Genomic DNA, 19,180 nt, shown 5'->3' on the forward strand with positions numbered 1-19,180 from the left:
CCAAAAGCACTATATCATTATTCTTCCCAATTGCTGTATCAGCAGCACTTTCAAAATCTGGCTATTAATAATGAAAATAAAATTAAGCATAAAAATCCATTCAGGTGAGAATTTTCTGCCAAATATTGTTTTGATTCTTTCTGAACTGTTTTCAAGATGACTAAGATATTAAAATTTAGGGTTTTTATATTCAGGGACTTTAAATGGACTTTCAGAAGATACACCCTTCTGCCATCTAACTGCCACTGGTAGAGCTCCTCTTGAATGAAGTCATATCTAGCTAGCACACTGAATTCCCAATTCCACAGTGCATGCCTCAGCCTTGATGTTATCTAAATAGCAAGAAGCTTATAGGCTATTGTGCTTAACCAAACCCTTCCTTGCATTTACAATGAACTTGATTTTTTGTGAGTAAAAAGAGCAGCACAGGACAAAGTGAAGCTATCAGGAATAAATCTCACTAAATCAAATGCTAGTTCTTGTAAGTTTACTGATTTTTTTCACATTATATAATTACTAAGAACCATTTGAAGTATAATACTCTAGGATAAGAGTCATATCTCATTTCCTAAAACAAGAGGGGTTGGCCTTAACTGGCATAGAAATCCCCGAACCTCTTAAGCCATCTTTGCTTCAAACCTGAATTTATTAGTTGGAACAAAAGTTTTATAATAGTATGTGTGGAGGGTTTGAAGGATATTCCATAGATGTGCCCAGAATTATAAAGTATATCATCTCACAAAGTGATTTAGAGAGTGACCTGTAACGAGTAAAACTTCAAGTGAAGCAATTTTGAAGAACACATTTTTAAATTTCTACTTCAGTATTTGCCAAGTTCAGAGAGATGGAAGTAAAAAAACTAAAGTTAAAAATGTATTATTACTCAAAATTCACAAAACTGAATTACTCTAAAAGAAATGCTTACATAACATTTTTTTTTAAGTTTGTAACATACACTCTGCAGTTTTAAAAATTAAAAAGTGCACTAAGACTAAGACTCAAAAAAAAGGGTCACCCTGCATTGTTGAAAGAATGAATCATCCTATTGGCTTTGTACTTCTAGGTTTTTTTTTTTCTGAGACTTAAACGTACCTACCCATGTTAAATAAAAATTTGATAAACCCATCTTGAAGGCCCACTCAGCAAAAGGTGTTTTAAAGATCCTGAAGTAAAAACAGTTCAGTCAGCACTCTGAATATTATTTCACTGTCAAATCCGTAGCATCCACGGCAACTAAGATAACCTTCTGAAACTCAAAAGCAGCTCTCCCTTTACATTTGAAATAAAAAGAGCCTTAATACATGCAAGCCCTTACTTTATTCCATTTTAATAGCTACACAAATGTTTGTGTAAAAAGAATTTTTTTTTAAACTCAATCTCCGAACTACAGGAACCAAATTGTCACAACTCTCTCTGAGGGCAAAACCTAACACTTCAAGTCAGCTCTCAACAATAAGAATGACATAATATAATTTAATGAATACGTGGAAATTTTACAAGGATACCAGCTACATTTTAACAAAGCTCTGCTGAACACCCGTTTTATCACTTCCCATCTTGAACTTTCTCTTATAATACATGCTTTTGTTTCTGTGTTTAGGCTCAAGAAAGACCATTGTGTCCAGAACACACCAAACCAAGACTGTATTTACATTTGTCAAGTGCAGTCTTTGTATAATTATATTTTTTGTACGTTACAAAACAATGTGATAGCTAAAACAAAATAAGTTATAATTACGAAAAATAAGGTAATTATCTGCCTTCGGGTTAATATTAGGAACATGAAGAGTTACAGCTTAGCCCACACTACAGCATACCTATGTATGTTTTTATCACTTTTATTAAATACATTAAATCAATCCTTTTATTCATAGAAATTCCATGTGGTAAGAGTCATCATTAGATAAAATAGTGGCTTTGAGTATTGGTCAACTGCAAAACACTTATTTAGTAAAAATGGGGAAAAGTAGCTTTGGACTGACAATTGATATTTATGCTTTAACTTTTGCTTTGTAAAAAATGGCAATGTGTAAAAATTCTTTTACATACAAAATAAAGAGCTTACATTTTTTAAATGTCTACTTATGTCAGAGGTTTTTTTTTTTTCATTTATTCAAGCTGCTTTGATCTTAAAACTTTCAAACCTCCCTTTAAATCTTCACATATGTGACTTTGCAAAGCTTCACATTCGAGGACTGAGATTTACAAAAGTGTTATAATTGCTAGACTGATTTCAAAATCTTACCATCTATTATGAAAAATGCTGCAGCAGGCAATAGTAAATAATAGACAGGATCACTGCAATAAGACCAGTCCTACAGAGTGAATATTTAAAATAGGCAGAATCAGTAGGCCTAGAAAGAAAACTGGCATCTACCCCTAACCAAATAGATCGATAAATTGGACACAGTGGCCACCAGTGGTGATACTGTATTGCAGGGTGAGCGAGTGGGAGAGACTTTAGCGCTTTTTTAATGCTTTTACCATCTAAATAGTTAAAGAAAGGAAAGAAGGAAGGCTGAGCATATGTACAAAGTTCTAATTCTCCAATGCATGGCCACCCTTGGGTGTGAAACTTGTAGAAACCTGCAAAGCACTTCACGGTGCTCTACCAAACCATTCTCCAGATTTTCTGGATCTCTCTTCATCAGGTTTTTTTTACCCCAGGCAAGAAAAGTAGTCATTTTGAAGGCCCCCTTAACAAGTACATTTCTAGGAAGCTAGAGTTGCTTGTATTTATTTTGATGTCCCCTCCACAATTTGGCTCCACTGAGGAAAAGTAGTAGCCAGTGACACAACATAAACAGCAGCAAATCCTAAATTATTTAATCAAATTAGTCCATCTACAAGCATTAAGTAACCATATATGCCATGTTCATTATTATACTAGGAATTGTAGGAGATATACAACTTTACCCCCTCCCCCCAAAAAAGACAATTAATTCAACATGAACTATTTTGCAAGTTCCTTCACCTGTCTTGGTTTCAACTTCTTCTCCACTGAAATGAAGCAGTTGTAATAATCCGAACGATACATTCCAACCATGAAAGCTTTGACCTACACAAGTATTGCCTCCATACGCATCTTGCTGTTGCACTCTTTCACCACTAGGTGATGTTCCGACATTGATAAGGAAAGAGGCTGACAGTTTTCACTAGCCTTAATAGAGAAGCTGCTGATCAAAAGTGATTATGAAAAGTTGTAAGATTTTTTTTTTTAGTGCCACTGGAAATACTAATCTGGGAAAGCAGAGTTTTCTATAGATATATAACTTCTGTCTCATGTGTCTCAATGAAAAAATAAGACATAAAACAAATGATAATGGTGGTGAAGGGAAAAGAAGGCAGGTGTATTATTACTGCCTTTACAAAGATGACTCCCGAATTCACAATTGTCTGAAACCAGAATTTAGGGATCTTACAATGTTATGGAGTAAGGGAAGGGACTACAGTAACAATTAAAAAGTACACGAACCTATTAGAGAACAAGGTGAGGTAAAGCATACAATTATGTGGTAAAACACTACTTGCCCATTAAACTGGCTAAATAAATAAAAACAAGGAGCACCCTATGGACTGCTGTTAAGAGTGAATCTGTACTACTGTTTTGGAAAACCAAGAGTACATCAGAATTTAATATTCCCACACTTTGATCCACCAATCTCAATTAGAAATCCATGTCACATGTACAAGTACATATACATACATGTTACCATTAACAGTTTCTTCAAACTCAGGAAATAGAGTATATGAGTTTTGTGCTTTAGGGGTACTTACAAGCAGAAAAACCTAACTGAAACAAGTATTCTAAAACAAGCACTAAAGAACTTGTTTGGTATTTAATACAATAGAAATTGACAAATCTAGAGTTCTAATTACAGTTTGTACACACTAAGTGAGCCTAACTGCCCAAACTAAAAGTTACATTTTTAAATTCAGAGGTACATTTTTAAATTCAAAGGTCTTTAGTTAAGTAATATATGAATGTTTCTTCCATTTTAATGCAAATTAGTGATTATTTCTTCTAAAATGTAATGCTATTGATCCAAATCCCTAAAAACTTGCATGACATTTCAATCAGCAATTTGAACTTAAAATTTAAACATTCATTCTTTAAAATCTAAACACTCAGGGGCACCTGGCTGACTCAGTCAGTAGAGCATGTGGTTCTCGATCTTGGGGTCATAAGTTCAAGTCCCACACTGGGTGTAGAGCTTACCTTAAAAAATAGTAATAATAAAATAAAATTTAAACATTCCTTAATTCTAAGACTCATATTATCTACATTTTTGCACAGAAGCCAACATGTAGCTTAGATAAAACCTTATAGTTGCTATTGGCAGGTAACCATCATTACGCAGTGGTCACTGCATGTACTACTTGAAGTGGGTCTCAACTTTCCATAGTACTATGTCATTTCAGCTGAGCAAAAGTACATTGTTGGTAGCACAGCACTGAGTTTAAACTGTTGACGAAACCTATTCAAAACGATTACATTGTACCTGCACAATGAAACAAAAAGTAATAGTGTGCACAGACAGGTACCTAAACAGAGCAGAGTGGAGAGGAAGAACTCGGAGGAAAAGAGGCAAGGGTGGGTAGGGAATAGTCAAAAAGTGAAAAACAGAGAGAAGAAAAAGTTCCAGGAAATTATATTCTAAGTCTGTAAGGAGTACGTTAAGGAGTTACACAGACCCCAGAGATGTTCATTTTTCTTATTAACAGCAAACTCCAAAATAATTTTTCTTTATTAACTCAGCGTTGTTCACTTCAAGATTATTGTATTACGTTGGCAAGAAAGCAAAATTAGTTTTACTCATCATCTGTGCAACACTACAGTTCACATTTCATTTTTCCAGACGTTATGAAGACCTGACCACAAAAGAAGCACAAAATCACTAGGAAACTATTCTGTACGAAAAGTACAATCCTGCTAATTTGCAACTATAATTGGTAAGTATTTGGATCATCTTTTTAAAATAATGTGAATTTGTCTTCTTCCACTTCACTCCTTTTCCCCAACTTGAAACCTACCCATGTTGACTCAGCATTGAAAGGAAGCGCAAAGCCCTTAACATCTGCACTCAACAAGTATTCCAAAAACACTTTAAATTGCTGTTAAAGAGAATAATGGTCTTACTCATGGTACAACCATCATAGAAATCTGAAATTTCTCATTTCCTATGGTCATTTTGTAATCCACTATTCAGGATAAAAAAAAAAAAAAAAAAAGACCAATGCATTTGGGCACTATGCCAACCATAACAGTAGTAACTGACATCTGTACAGGGATTTTTAGTTTACAAAACACTTTTACAGGCCTTATCTACTTTACTGACCAGTTTTCAGTCAATATCGTCCTTTAAAAACAGGAAAAAAATAAACTTCACTTGGGGGCGCCTGGGTGGCGCAGTCGGTTAAGCGTCCGACTTCAGCCAGGTCACGATCTCGCGGTCTGTGAGTTCGAGCCCCGCGTCAGGCTCTGGGCTGATGGCTCAGAGCCTGGAGCCTGTTTCCGATTCTGTGTCTCCTTCTCTCTCTGCCCCTCCCCCGTTCATGCTCTGTCTCTCTCTGTCCCAAAAATAAATAAACGTTGAAAAAAAAAATTAAAAAAAATAAATAAATAAACTTCACTTAACCAAAATCAGCATTTTTTATTTTCTCACAAAGTCAAGCATGGGGTGACTTCTGTCAAAGAACCTTACCAACAAATTAAGGAATTAACATGCAGACAGTATCATCTTTCAAGGGTCTGTTTTCCAAAAATTCATTTCAAAGCCCAATGTACCTGAAATATACTCTTTCATAAGGAAAATACTGACCAGGTTCCCAAGATGGCCCACACCTTTTACTTCCCACAATTCTAAATTATACTTCATATTACACTAGCCTGGGTCATGGGGCAGGTAGCCAGGTTACCAAGTTTCTACTTCCTCTGCTCACTTCTTAATTATTAATATTCCCCGAGGCCCCACTTCCGCTACCCACTTCTTAATTAATATTCTCCGGCCTTCTCTCTTTATAATAACCCAAGGACCAAGGGTGGCAACACTGACCCATCTATGGTGAAAACTACCAAGAGCTGCCAATCAGTATTTTCAGCACTAATCTCTCTCAAGCTCCAGATCCACAGATTTAAACATCAACCATATATGTTTACATACAGCTAAAATTCAATAACTTTATTGTATCTTTCTACTCCTTAAATGAATATGATTTGCAGGGCGCCTGGGTGGCTCAGTCGGTTAAGCGTCCGACTTCGGCTCAGGTCATGATCTCGCAGTCCGTGAGTTCGAGCCCCGCATCGGGCTCTGGGCTGATGGCTCAGAGCCTGGAGCCTGCTTCCGATTCTGTGTCTCCCTCTCTCTCTGCCCCTCCCCCCGTTCATGCTCTGTCTCTGTCTCAAAAATAAATAAACGTTAAAAAAAATTTAAAGAAAAAAATGAATATGATTTGCATAAAGCTCCATGCCAGGATTTTGGAAGTCATCCTAGACTCCTTCCTATTCCATACCTGTATCCAACTAGGCACTAAGTCTTGCCATTTCTACCTTTCTCACATCCACCTCACCATGCCCTATCTCCATGGACATTGCCTCAACTCAGGTCCTGATGCCCTCTCTGGTCTTCCTCATTCTTAACAATATACAAACCAGACGTGATTATTTCTTTCTGCTTAAAATTTCAGTAGCTTCCTATGGTCTGCAGAAGCATTTCCCAAACTGGTTAGAGTCCCTCCAAAATAAAATATTTAAAGAGGCATCCCCTGGGAATGCAAACTGGTGCAGCCACTCTGGAAAACAGTATGAAGGTTCCTCAAAACAATAAAAATAGAACTACCCTACAACACAGCAATTGCACTACTAGGTATTTATTTATCCAAGGGATACAAGTATGCTGTTTTGAAGGGACACATGCACCCCAAGGTTTATAGCAGCACTATCAACAATAGCCAAAGTATGGAAAGAGCCCAAATGTCCATTGATGGATGAGTGGATAAACAAGATGTGGTGTGTGTATGTGTGTGTGTACACAACACACACACACACACACACACACACACACACACACACACACACTGGAGTATTACTCGGCAATCAAAAAGAATGAAATGTTGCCATTTGCAACTACGTGGATGGAACTAGAAGGTATTATGCTAAGTGAAATTAGAGAAAGACAAATATCATATGACTTTACTCATATGAGGACTTTAAGATACAAAACAGATGAACAGAAGAGAAGGGAAGCAAAAATAATATAAAAACAGGGAGGGGGACAAAACATAAGAGACTCTTAAATATAAAGAACGAATAGAGAGGGTTGCTGGAGGGGTTGTGGGAGGGGGGATGGGATAAATGGGTAAGGGGCTTAAGGAATCTACTCCTGAAATCACTATTGCACCATGTGCTAACTTGAATGTAAATTATAAAAAATAAATAAATTATAGAAGAAATAAAAAAAAAAAAAAGAGGTATCCCCTGTGGTATCTGGGTGGTTTAGCTGGTTTTGCGTTTGACTCTTGATATCATCTCAGGTCTTCATCTCAGGGTCATGAGTTCAAGTCCCACACCGGGCTCTGCCTTGAGCATGGAGCCTACTTTAAAAAAAAAAAAAAAGGTATCCTCTGCTTGTATCATTTGAAGAAATGTACTGGATTAAGAAAGTTGAGTAGTCCTCTCACTAGCAAAAAATTGAAAAGTCTCACAATGCACAATACTATGTATTTCCCCACCATGGGGAAGTAGAGGAGAGAGCCAATTGGGCTCCAAGGACAAGGTCACAACTAAATGGAAAACATGTTAATATCCTTCAGAATCTGGCCCTGCCTAGCCATCAACACCACCTGCCTTTCTTTCACCAAAGGTTATCATTCACCTCTTACAAACCTTACTTTCCATCTATACACATTTTAATCCCTCAAAGGGCCCATTTCCTGCCTCCATTCCTTTACATACATTGTTCCTTCTGCCAAGAATGCCCTTTCCTAACAGTTTGGCTAAAGAACTCCTACAAGTTTTTCCAGACCCTGGTCAAGTATGTTCTCCACAATACTTTGAGTGTCCCTTTACCTTCCAGCAGAGGACATCTCCCATCTTTGTCCCTCTGTATGTGTCAGAACATTTGTCCCACAACATTGGACTTACAGACTAAAAACTTAAAGGTTGAGAATGAGGCCAGCACTAAGCAATATAGGTGAATGAATGGGACAGGGCAAGACAAGGGGTGTGAAGAAAGGGTAAAATTTCACAACCAAGTAAATTTTGTCTTTGGCATGCTCCTATACTCATCCCAATGTCCTTTTCCAACTCTCCCAATAACCTCTCCCAGGCCCCTTACCGACTTCATGTAACCCTATACACCTTCCACCCACAGCACCGTGTTCTTCAGTATCAACAACCTCCTCTTCATCAACAGTCATTCTGTTCAGAAGTTAATACGTAAATTAGTTATAGCTTCTCAAAGCTGAAAATCTAAGATAAATCTCTAACAAAACTTAAAAAAAAAAAAAGTAGAAGAGAGAGGGAATGGGCATTGTAGTTCTAGCATTCAGAAGCTGGCCCACGCAAAAGTCTAAGAGTATTCCTGACTGGGCTTCCCACAAGTGTTCTCATTTCGTCACCACATCCACTCCCACACAGTAGCAGCCATGGGTGCTACCGGCAGAAAGAGAGTGCTACTGCAATCCTATGGGTCACCCGTTCTTCGATTGAAAAGCTTTGTTTGTGGAATATTACTCAGCAATCAAAAAGAATGAAATCTTGCCAGCTGCAACAGCATGGATGGAACTAGAGTATATTATGCTTAGCGAAATAAGTCAGCCAGAGAAAGAGAAATATAATTTCACTCATATGTGGAATTTAAGATATAAAACAGATGAACATAAGGGAAGAGAAACAAAAATAATATAAAAACAGAGAGGGGCGTCTGGGTGGCGCAGTCGGTTAAGCGTCCGACTTCAGCCAGGTCACGATCTCGCGGTCCGTGAGTTCGAGCCCCGCGTCAGGCTCTGGGCTGATGGCTCAGAGCCTGGAGCCTGTTTCCGATTCTGTGTCTCCCTCTCTCTCTGCCCCTCCCCCGTTCATGCTCTGTCTGTCTCTGTCCCAAAAATAAATTAAAAACGTTGAAAAAAAAATTAAAAAAAAAATAAAAACAGAGAGAGACAGAAACCATAAGAGACTCTTAAATACAGAGAACAAACTGAGGGCTGCTGTAGGGGTGCTGGGGGGCGGGATGGGCTAAATGGGCAAGGGACCTTAAGGAGGGCACTTGCTGGGAGGAGCAATGGGTGCTACATGTAAGTGATGAATCATTAAATTCTACTTCTAAAATCATTATTACACTCTATGTTAACTAACTTGGATTTAACTTAAAAATAATAATAAATTTTAAAAAAAGAAAAGCTTTGCTTGTCTTAGAGACCACTTATGGTCAATTTTTCATTATTCTAGACAGAAAGGCTCACCAACATGTTCTCCAATGAACTTAAAACAGTGTCTTTATCCTAGCCAGTAGTATCTTGAAATCTACCCTAGACCATTGCTTGATTTAGGAAAAGGCACATTAATTGAAAAAAATCAACGTTGCCCAAGTATCCTAACATTTCAGGATAAATCTCTAAATATTAAAGTAACATTCCAGCACAAATCATTATGGCTTATCACCACTTCTGATTTCATAAAAAGTCATGTTTTAGGATGTCACTGCCCACATGTGCCAAGTACTGTGCTAAATGCTGGAGATTACAAAGATTAAACTCCTAACCTTAAGGAGCCAAGTCTAGTAAACTAGACGATAAGCAAACACATATCAAACAAAATGGTTATGTGCTGCTATAAAGTAGGTATCGTGGGAGCACGATAGGGAGAGGAGGGCAAAGGACAGAAAAGACTTCAGAGAAGAACTATCCCTTGATATAAGACCTAAAAGGTGTGAAGTTCCTCAAGCAAACAGGCAGTAAAAAGAGGGAAAATAACAGAGGGATGGAATCCAAGCAGAGAAATCACCACATGCAGAAGTACTGAGGTGAGAGGAGGCAGCTCGGGATGGGTTCAACAGGTGATCGCCTGCCATGAGGAGCACTAGGTAGGAGGTGTATGGAAGTGCTGAGTCACTACACTGTACACCCAAAACTAACATAACACTGTATGTTACATAACTGGAATTAAAATAAAAACTTAAAAAAAAAAAAAAGTACTAAGGTGAGAAATCCTAGAAAATGTCAGGAATACAAGTTACCTAAACTGACTGGGGCACAGGGTGGTCTCTATGATGAAGGGCCTTGTCTGATATGATACAGATATGGATTAACTTGCAGGTGATGGAAATTCTGAACTTTTTTCAACTGAAAGAGACCAAAGGCCATGACACAGGGCCCCGTTCCCAATACAATGTGAATGGTGTCTTCTGGGCTTGTTCAGCACAGCAGCACTGTGTTCACTTGCTAGACTGTTCACCTCTAAGATGGCAGAACTCATTCATCAACATATATCCAGCATCTAGCCCTGTGCTTGGCACACACAGGACTAAAACACACTGAATAATCAGATGTGCCAACACAATCCTAAGAGCATAACCAAAAGGCCCTAACCAAGCTTCCTTCCTTCCTTCCTGCCTATAAAAATCACAACACGTAGGTGCTACAATAATTGGTAATTGCCACAATACTTTTAAGGCAACATGAGGAAGGGTCATTCACTATGGGCTGCATCAGAGATAAGAAAGGATTCAAGAGAAAAACACATTAAGATGCTTTTGAACCTAACTAAGCAGTTTATCCTGTTCTTCTCACCAAAAACTGAACAGAAAACAAGCATGGGTTAGCTCAAAATTATCCATCAATGAACTCTAAGGCAGTAGTAATCACTATAAAAAGCATATTTTCCTATCAAAAGGATCCCTGAAGTAAAAATCGACTTTAACTGAGAACTTGTTAGGTTAGTCTAGTCATTCAAATAATTAAGTGCTCCAGACAAAATTAGGCTACTTGCCTGTAGTACTTTACATTTTATTTAGTAAACTGAAACACATTATTATAATTGGCATGTAAATAAGGATTCTATCTTTTATGCATGGAAAAACAGTAAGGCAAAAAAAAAATTTTTTTTAAGAGAAACTTTAGGAAATCATGGACAAAATAAATTATAAATGAGCTTAGAAAACTGATGGCTTAAGAAGTTACAGCATAATTAGGGCACCTTGATGGCTCACCTCAACTTGATGGCACCTCTTTGGCTCAGGTTACATATGATCTCACAGTTTGGTTCATGAGTTCGAGACCCTCATCAGGCTCTCTGCAGTCAGCACAGAGCCTGCTTCAGATCCAGTCTCCCTCTTTCTCTGCCCCTCCCCTGCTTCTGCCCTCTCTCAAAATACGTAAACATTAAAAAGAAAAAAAAAAAAAGTTTAGGCATAATCTAGAGATGAATGAAAAATCTTTGGTCTTTGAAGAACCAGCGACCCACATTTAAAGAAATCAATCCAAAGGCCACAGAAAGAAAATTTCAAACCTTCCTTTTAAAGATGTAGACACATTTCACTAATGAGTATTTCTAAATGAAAATAAATCACATAAAATTCCACTAAATAAGCCTAATTAAACATATTTTTAAATTTTATAACATGGCCAGGGACAGACAATGGGTAACAGTAACACAGAGGATAGGGGGAAATGACTGCAAACACACCCAAAGAGAGAAAAGGAAAGATAAAAATATACATAAAATGTACATTAGCGATACATGAGATTAACAGCTTGAGCTTTTTAGGATGTTGTTCCCAAAGATGCAAAATCATGGTATTTTACTATGAAAATCGTGAATACAAAACTATGTCATTATTGCCTGCTGCTCCAGTTAAAATAATAAAGACAGCAATCCTCAATCCCCCCTCTACGTTCCCTTCTCTTCACTTTTCTCCCTCCCTCCCTCTCTCTCTCTCTCTCTCTCACACACACACATTTGTTTCGAATATGCTAAATGTTATTAAACCATAACTACATTAAACAAATAATAGTGTGTTACCATTTACTGAGGCTCTTATCCTCACAATTCTCTCCAGTAGCTTTTATTACCTCCACTTGTCAAATGAAGAAACTAAAAAAGGTTAAGTGACTTGAACCCAACCACAGAGCTAATCAGTGATGAGGCTGGAATTTAAAGTCACTTGTACGTGGCTCTGGTGCCCACATTTTAACCCCTATATGTATAACACCCTCTCCCAAGGCATCTTTAGCCATCAGACCAGTATTTTCTTACTGTGCTATCCCAAGAGAAATGTTTAGGTTCAGATACTTTAAATTTCAAGGAAAACATTAACAACTTACATAGTTTGTTTGTTTGTTTATTTTTAAGTTAACTCTGCATCCAACATGGGGCTCAAACTCATAATCCCAAGATCAAGAGTTCCACGCTCTACCCACTGGAGCCAGCCAGGTGCATCTACAGTTCTTTTAAAATAATGCAGATTTTACTAGTAGTTAAGGAAGACATTATCTAACATTGAATATAGCTGAATATCAACCCAGAGTTATACAAAGTACAAATGGTCCCCTAATATTTCCAACGTTATTATTGAGCCTTTTAATTATTCTAGGTTCTTTGTGTGCTATAAAACACCCAATATAACCGTGGAGAGAGAACAGATTTTCATAAATATCTAATTTCTTTCTCCATTATTCACATTGTGGACTCACATCATATATGCCTTTAATTACACTCATTCAACTATCTGTGCTATAGGAAAAAAAGAAAAACAAGAGAAAAAATAACTTTAAATAATGGTGGCAGGATGCCTGCCTTTACATCCTTGTCCCAGAGTGACCATGAAATGGAGACTATAAATTTGCTGTTTCTCAGCCAATCTAAAGTCCCATTCACCTGTCAAAGGTATCTCACATAGCCAATTATGATCCAGCTCACACAAAAAAAATAACCTAAAAGCTGGAGAAATAACTGGCTGTTGGAAGTGAAAAACGGTATGTCAGTCAACAATCAGTTTTCAAACTGATGCCTTCCTAAAGGACTTTTTCAAGGGTAATTTTGACTATACTGGATTTTTACCTTAAATGAGAATTTAGGCCCAAAGCCCCCACATAAAAGGTGATTTCATTTTACTCAGCTCTTTAGATCAGAAAGAATTGGGAACCAAAACACTGGTCTTTGTGTATCAAAGTAAGTTAATAACTAATGCATTATTCATCCTTTTTCACAAATGGGAAAAAGCAGAGCAACAAGGATGCTATTAGAAGAAGGCACACTAGACATGTAGTAACTACTCCATGACTTATTTTAAAATAAAATAAAAATAAAATAAAAGCCTGTCAAGTAATCAAAAGCAATCCTTAACGTTGGTTCTCAATAGAAAAAAGAAAAAATGCACATCGAGTTTTGAGATGGGCCGGTAACTAGAACAAAGGAAAGAGTGGAAAGAATACCCTACCTAAAGAAACCGTCTAACCCCAGATCCTTTACTAGGATGCTATCACTTACTCTCCAGACATGTTTCCTTTTCTATAAAAAGAAGGGACTAGTCTTTGACCTATCTGTGACCATTCAGCATTAATGTTTTCCAATCTCACACTTCATTATTTCATTGTCCAACTCACAAATGCCTTATGAAGAAAACAGAAAAAACTAAATAGAATAGTCAATTAATCTAGCTTGCTATTAGAGGTAGAACTGTCTTTTATACCACCACCCAACAAGAGGTACAATTCTTTTTTTTTTTTTTTTTAAGATTTTGTTAAGTAATCTGTATACCCAAGGCGAGGCTTGAACTTACAACCCCAAGATCAAGAGTCACATGCTCCACCAACTGGTGCACCCAAATATTTTTATTTAAAATTTCTGAGAATGGGGCACCTGGATGGCTCAGTCAGTTAGGCATCCCACTTTGGCTCAGGTCATGATCTCATGGTTTGAGAGTTTCAGCCCCGCGTCGGGCTCTGTGTTAACAGCTTAGAACATGGAGCCTGCTTCAGATTGTGTCTCCCCTTCTCTCTGTCCCTCCCATGCTCATGCTCTGTCTCTCAATAATAAACTTTAAAAAAAATTTTTTAATAAAAAATAAATTAAAAAAGCTGAGAAAAAGACCACATACATCAGCAAGTTCCACATCATATAATCAGGAAATTCTACTTGGCGTAGTTAACTCACTCTTCCCAGAAATTCAATTTCTTACCTAACTAGAATCTGGATGTCAACAGATCATACGGAGTAAGTGAAAGAGTCAACAAAAGAGAGAGAAATTTCCATTCAGAGATTGATTACAACTCAGGGGCGCCTGGGTGGCTCAGTCAGTTAAGCGTCCGACTTCAGCTCAGGTCATGATCTCACAGCTCATGAGTTTGAGCCCCGCATCAGGATCTGTGCTCACAGCTCAGAGCCTAGAGGCTGCTTTGGATTCTGTGTCTCCCTCTCTCTCTGCCCCTCCCCTGCTCACACTGTCTGTCTCTCTCTCAAAATAAATAAACATTAAAACAATGTTTTAAAAAAGAGATTGATTACAACTCACTTAATTCATCGCATCCCACACACACAAATCAACTTTAAACACAGGGTACTTCTTCCTGCATTCTCAGTTCATACCAGCATTAGTGGCCTTTGGTGACAGGAAGAGGTAAAAGATGTACCTTCAAAGAAACCTGCTTCTGTGGAGCTCTGTTTTCAAGTCTATATGGCCTCTTTCCTGGGAGAGATGCCCTGTGGTACATAACTCCTTTAATTTGGCAGTCTTAAAGTTTGCTACCTGAGTTAATATTTTACCACTCAGACCTAACAAAGGCCCCATTATGAGCCTTTTGGGTCTAAGATGTTACCAGATCCGGTATTGGGACATTTCTCTCTGGAGAACTGTTCTATGGAAATTCAGCAATGCGCACCCTCAAGTTTCCTTGAACAGCTCTCCCTTTCCTTCATTGCATTCTTCTCCCTCCTTACTAATTCCATAACATCTTTTAACTCGTGATTACAAAGCGCTCGTTTTTTATTACCATTTATTCATGACATTTCACATCACCTCTCTCTTTTTAATCTTACTAACACAAATGTTTTTAACTCATAACTTATTCACATCACCTCTCTCTTTTTAATCTTACTAACACAAATGTTTTTAACTCATAACTTATATAATCATTAGCTACCCTTAAGTTCAGGACATTCTACCCTACAGATACCACCTACTTTTCTCCACATTCAATAAGCCCAGAACCTTTTACTTTTTTAAATAAATCTTAAAAGATGTGTTCTAATTCTGATCTTCTCTTATTTCTCTACTCTTAAAATATGAAGTCAACAAAATTTAAGTAAGACTCTAACAGTTATTTCCTTGTTTCTTGCATGTTTCCTGGACTAGTGAGATGGGTTAATTAGAACATGGTTTTGGTGACTACGGATTTATTCTCTCCATAAGCCAGTTAGCTTCATTTCACACAAACTATGTTCCAAAACCAAAGATCAAATCCCATCAGCTATCTCTTGGATGCAGATTTAATTAGATGAGCTCTACAGTACATTCAGAATGCATCCCATCACTGGAACAAACTTTCTGGTGATGTATCAGGTACATGTCAGGCACTGGATTATCTTCTTCTAACATAACACTGTGAATTGGTTTAAGAGTACCGGTCTTCAACAAGTGATAAGCTGCTAACTGCTATTCAATTTAGGTTCCATTCACAAAGTCTTCCACTTACTACTTATAGTTTAGGTTATCAAGTTTACCAGTGAACAGAACCCAGCATGAGATAAAGCACGTAATCAAGAGCCTTTTAATATTCTATTTTTTAGCAACTACAACCATTTTGCTGTCATTCACAAGTATAAAGTTACTTCCACCATCACCCAGACCATTGGGAAAAAATACAGAATAAAGACAGTTTCACAGGATGTCCCCATATCACTGATCGTAGCCCATCTCCTAGGACAACTATTAATCTTGGGAATAAGGTATGCTCACATTTTAAAACGTTATATTCACAAGTGGTTACAAAACCATGTTACAGAAGCATAACCTGATTTAGTATATGAAATGCAAGAGGGAAATGGAGAATACAAGTGCTCAGTTAATCCTCAAAACCTGCTAAGGTAAGTATGAGTATTCATTTTTAATTAAAAAAAAAAAAGAAGTAGAAGATGATGATGATAATGATGATGATGATGAAGATCAGGAAGTTAAGCAACTTAGAATACAAAGGACTTTGAAGACAGCCAGAACCCTAACTCTGTTACCGTATGTAACAAGCAGTTTCTATTTCTAGGTTCACCATGCTAGCTGTACGTGACTCTAAGCAACTTAACATCTCTGAATCTCAAGTTTCCTCATCTGTAAAACAGGGTTTAAATGCATTAATTCATGTCAAGTGTTAAATTCAAAGTTTACCATACAATGAGCTTACTCAGTAACTATCAGCACTGGTCAAACAACTAGTTATGAAAAGTCAAAAATCAAACTCCAGTATGATTTCCCATGTCCATGCTTTCTCTACAATATGTTGTAGCTGCCAACACACAGTTATTATCCACCTAAGAATCCACATTCGAACTATAACATAGGCAGGAAACTGATATTACCTAAATGAGAGAACTATTAAAGGTTAACTAAACCAACACAAGTATTTTAGCTCTAACATGTAATACGCAAAACCAGATAGAAACTCATCAGAAGATAATGTTTAGACATTCAGGCTTACAGAGCTTTGTTCTAATTACTATAAAACTATTTTTCCTATCTATGTAGTTTATCCTATTTATCTCAAATCAGCTACAAATTAAAATTTTAATTACCTGGCATACCCCAAATAAAGCATCCTGGTTGACCTAGACAAAGAAATCAGCCCTCCTACTACATAATTTGAACACTGCATCAAATCAAAGCCTGTCAACTGTATTTTCAAAATAAACTGCTACTCAATATTTTCATTTATAACTCTACTACTTATAAATTGAAACAACCAGTGCCATCACTTTTCCTACCCAATGCCTTGTGCAAACACAAGCTTTGCTGTTCTAACTACATTCAAAAATCTCAACTGTCTCACTCTCACCTGATCTAACAGTGGATGATGCAAAGGCAAGGAGAGTAGCAAAAGTAAACTTCCATGACAATTATTAATAATAGGCTTACTACCTGAAACTTCCAGTAACTGATCTGCTTTAAAAAAAAAAAAAAGGATTGCTAAACCAGAATGGGATGCCCACATGCATTTATTTTGGCAACTGTAGCCTATAGCCTATTCCGCAAAGTACCAATCCTCCTGAGAAAAGACTGCCCCATATATTCCAGTGAAACAAAATTAATATATGTGCCTTGGTAAAGAGGCTGAGTTGTAACCAAAGGTAAAACACTTTTAACTATGAAATCACTCTTTAAAAGACAATGAATCAGAACACGTTCACTTTAGCAACAAAGCCTTTAAAAGACAGTATTCATTTTGCAATAATCTTTAACTTTCCTGCATTTCTTGGATTTTTACAAAAGTCTAACTTCCTGACTCATAGATCTAAAATAGTCATCATGTACACAAATGTTCTACTTATTCAGTTCAGAATCATACGTAGGCAACACAGGATTCTGTTTCTAGGTTTACAACTCCATACCCATTCATTTTGCACTAATATAACCACTAAATATAGCTCTAAGACACTGACGATTAAAAGGAGTTAATTACGTGAGTGATTCATACCTCCTATGTCCAGACACCAAGATCCAAGGATGTTCCTGTCAGATCTATGGGAAGAGGAAATGATAAACACCTGTCACAAAAGCTTTCCCAACTGGGAAGCCCCGCACGGAGCTGTCAATCTTCAATCCATTCCCTCCGCCACAACCCCCTCAAAAGAGGTCATAACATCTACCAAGCCTAACTATGCGAAGGTAATGGGGGAGATGTTAAGGCCGTAGAGAGCGCGGCCGCGCAAGTACTGGACGAGAGGACCCTGGCTTTTTCTGCGGCTCGCTTACAGAGTCAAAGTGAGAAGCCTTGAGCAATTCAGAAGTCACTTTTCCTCTCTGGGCCTCACTGAGTTACCCGTAAAATGCGGTGATTGGCAAGAAGCTCCCACTACTCGGAGGCTAAGGACGAACTCAAGATCCCTTCGGGCAGCACCCGCAGAAACACATGAAGCGCCCGGCCCTTCGACCACACCATCTCCGGGACTTTCGCAAAGGGCTGGACCACCATCCCTCTCCCAAGTCCCAGCACACACTCGCCGGCCCCGCAGGCAGCGTGTCCAACCCAGGCCTTCACACCCACAACGTGGGTGTCTCCTCCTCGCCTCACCTGTCCCAGACACACATTCCGCGGTCTTAGCGCTCCGCTCCCCACCCCACTCACCTCCCCCGGGAAGGGATGCCGGATTCCGGCCCGAGGAGCCGACCAGAAGCCCTCCTTGTACCCGCCACCCCCGACAACCCCCTTCACCTCCTTCAACCCCTCGCCATCACCACCACCCACACCCCTAGCCTGCGTCCCGGGAAAGCCCGACCACTCACCCGCCGCCGCTGCGCCGTCTCCTCGCCGGCCTCCCGGCCGAAGCAGCCGAGGGACCGCGGGGAGCCGGGGCCCGGGCCCGCCGCTGTCGCCGCCGCCGCCTCGCCTCAGCCCAGCCCCATCGCCCTCGGCCGGCGCCGGCGGCCGCGGGTCGCTCGGGCTCGAGGCGCCGCCGCCGCCGCGCGCTGCGGCTCGGGGTGAGGGGAGGGAGGCGCCGCGGGCAGGCCCGGGCCGCGCCGGGCACAGGGGCGTCCGCGCTCCCCTCCTCGGCGCCCGCGGCAGCGGCGTGCAGCCGGGGCAGAGCGAGAACAAGGGAGGGCGGCGGGGGAGGCTGGCAGGGGAGGGGGGCGGTCTGCACTCCGAAACGGCCTCCCGCCGCCAGCGACGTCGCGAACCCCCCCTCCCCTCCGCCGTGGCGCCCGGATCACGCTGCGGGGAGAGCCGGCGGGCAGGCGGGCAGGCGGGCGGGGGAGCGCGCGCTGCGAGCTCGGGACTCCCGCGCCGGATGTGAGGTCACGTGATTGCCTCATCCCCGCGCCGAGGGCGGAGGGGCGCAGAGGGGACGTAAGGGGGCGGGGCCAGCGGAGGCGGGCGGGCCGATGGGGCAGTCCCCGCCCACCTCCCCTTCAGCCCCCTAGGCGGGCGAAGAAAAGAAGGGGAGAAGAGGACCCTTCCAAAGAGCTGGGTGTAGGGG

At 39.6% G+C, this 19,180-nt stretch overlaps 1 protein-coding gene across 3 annotated transcripts in view; it reads right to left on the bottom strand.

Moving 5' to 3' along the window:
* ATP13A3 (ATPase 13A3) overlaps positions 1-18,555 on the bottom strand; it is an 89,476-nt gene extending 70,921 nt beyond the window's left edge. For 2 of the 3 annotated variants that reach the window (XM_047099243.1, XM_047099242.1), the window contains exons 1-2: positions 18,489-18,555; positions 17,680-17,723 (exon numbers count right to left, since the gene is read on the bottom strand). The gene's annotated coding sequence lies outside the window, so the exon portion shown is untranslated. The remainder of the gene's footprint in view (positions 1-17,679; positions 17,724-18,488) is intronic. The other variant, XM_047099244.1, reaches the window with a different exon arrangement.
* Positions 18,556-19,180: the final 625 nt, after the last annotated feature.

Source organism: Lynx rufus, unplaced genomic scaffold (assembly GCF_022079265.1).
Source record: "Lynx rufus isolate CCGP_SWC_20201006 ecotype Redwood Valley unplaced genomic scaffold, mLynRuf1.p SCAF_5, whole genome shotgun sequence".
Lineage (NCBI taxonomy): Eukaryota > Metazoa > Chordata > Mammalia > Carnivora > Felidae > Lynx > Lynx rufus.